The sequence below is a fragment of the Palaemon carinicauda genome, chromosome 26 (genome assembly GCF_036898095.1).
Source record: "Palaemon carinicauda isolate YSFRI2023 chromosome 26, ASM3689809v2, whole genome shotgun sequence".
In the NCBI taxonomy this organism is placed as follows: Eukaryota; Metazoa; Arthropoda; class Malacostraca; order Decapoda; family Palaemonidae; genus Palaemon; species Palaemon carinicauda.
Window position 1 is genome coordinate 65,349,299 of NC_090750.1, and position 2,500 is coordinate 65,351,798.

Sequence of the window (2,500 nt, forward strand, 5' to 3'; positions counted from 1 at the left end):
GAGAAGAGTGTGCGCTAGAAATAGGAATGAATGGCGAGCGATTGTGACGCAGTTCCGGTAGGTCTTGCTGCTTCCTCCAGTGCCTTGGTTGACCGTGGAGGTAGCAGCAGTAGGGGATTTAACGTTATGAAGCTTCATCTCTGGTGGATAACGGGGGAGGGTGGCATGTGGCACCCTAGCAGTACCAGCCGAACTCGGTTGAGTCCTTTGTCAGGCTTGGAGGAACGTAGAGAGGAGAGGTCCCCTTTTTTGTTTCATTTGTTTGATGTCGGCTACCCCCCAAAATGGGAAATGCCTGGGTATATGTATGTATGTATATATATATATATATATATATATATATATATATATATATGTATATATATATATATATGTATATATATATATATATATATATATATATATATATATATATATATATATGTATATATATATATATATATATATATATATATATATATATATATATATATGTATATATATATATATATATATATATATATATATATATATATATATATATATATATATGTATATATATATATATATATATATATTATATATATATATATATATATATATATATATATATATATATATATATATATATATATATATATATATATATATATATATATATACACATACATACATACATATACCAAAGGCACTTCCCCCAATTTTGGGGGTAGCCGACAACAAAAAAAAAAAAAAAAAAAAAAAGGGGACCTCTACTCTCTACGTTCCTCCAGCCTAACCAGGATTGGTTTGATGAGAATGATGCTACCATCTCTCTTCTCATTGAAACCAAACAACAAGCACGCCTGACTTTGGAAAACCAACCAACCAACAGCAGCTAACAAATGTGCTCACAAGGTGGCTGAAGCTGGATGCCAAAGAGGGATCCGTGAAGCCCAGAACACCTGGTGGCAAAGAAAAGCTGCAGAGATACAGAGTTTCGCTGACCAACATGACCTGCGCAGCTTCTATGCAGCAACAAAGGAAATATTTGGTCCCACATGGTCATCAGTGGGCAGCCTGAAGGACGCGGATGGGGCCACGACCATCACCGACAGCGAGGGCATCCTGGCCAGGTGGAGGTCTCACTTTGAGAACCTCCTCAATGACCAAGCAGTCACCCCAGACCATCTCCTGCGAATGACCCCGCAGCATCCCGTCCGTCACTGGATGGCACTACCACCCTCTATCCATGACTTCAACAAGACCCTGCAGCGCATGAAGCCCGGTGAAGCCCCAGGGCCAGACAACATCCCGTTGGAGCTCCTCACTCACGGTGGCCCCGGTTTGAGGAACCGTTTGATGCTCCTTATACTGAAAATATGGGAGACCAAGACCCTCCCCAGTGACTTCCGCGATGCAGACATCGTTACCATCTTCAAGAAGGGAGACAGGGAGAACTGTAACAACTACCGGGGAATATCACTACTAAGCATCGCGAGTAAGATTTTCGCTCGGATTCTCCTTGACCGCGTCCTTATTCTCGCAGAAGACGTCCTGCCAGAGTCCCAGTGCGGCTTTCGACCTTCCCGCGGGACCATAGACACGATCTTCTGTGCGCGACAACTACAAGAGAAGAGCCTCGAACAACAACAGCCCATAATGTTCATCTTCTGGGATTTGAAAAAGGCCTTCGACAAAGTACCTCGACCTGCCATGTGGGCTGTCCTCAAAAGATATGGCTGCCCACCCGATTTTGTCAAGCTGGTGCGTGCCTTCCATGACGGAATGGTTGGGAGAGTCTGCCACCAGAACTCTCTTTCAGACCCATTCCCCATCAACGGCAGCCTGAAGCAGGGCTGTGTTCTGGCCCCAACGTGTTTCTCGCTATACACCGCAGCAATGCTCAACGAGATTCCCCCAGACACACCCTCAGTCGACCTACGTTTCCGCATGGATGGAGGCACTTTCAACCTCACCAGAACCAAGACCACCTTGTGTGCAGTGCGAGAACTGCAGTATGCTGACGACAATGCCACCCCACGTTAGACGGCAGAGGACCTGCAGTCGTTAGCTGATGCATACAACTTTGCCTACGAACGTTTTGGGATGCAAGTCAACACAGATAAAACCAAGACCCTCGTCCAACATCCACCAGGACTGATGCTCCCAAACTTTAATACCACAATGAATGACCAACCGTTAGAACAGGTGGACCAGTTCTTCTACCTAGGGAGCATCCTAACATCAGCCCCCACAAGCAAAAAGGACGTGGAGAACAGGATCAGGGCAGCCCACTCCGCCTTTGGCCGACTCAACTGCCGCGTATTTAACAACCACGCACTGACAATGACCACCAAAATAATGCTGTTCCGGGCAGTAGTCCTCTCCACGCTCCTGTATGCATGTGAAACATGGACGCTATATAGAAACAATATTAAAAACCTAGAACCCTTCCAACAAATTAAACTGAGGCAGATCTTGAAAATCCCCTGGGAGAGCCACACCACCAACATTGAAGTCTTAGAACGTGCCTCGCTGA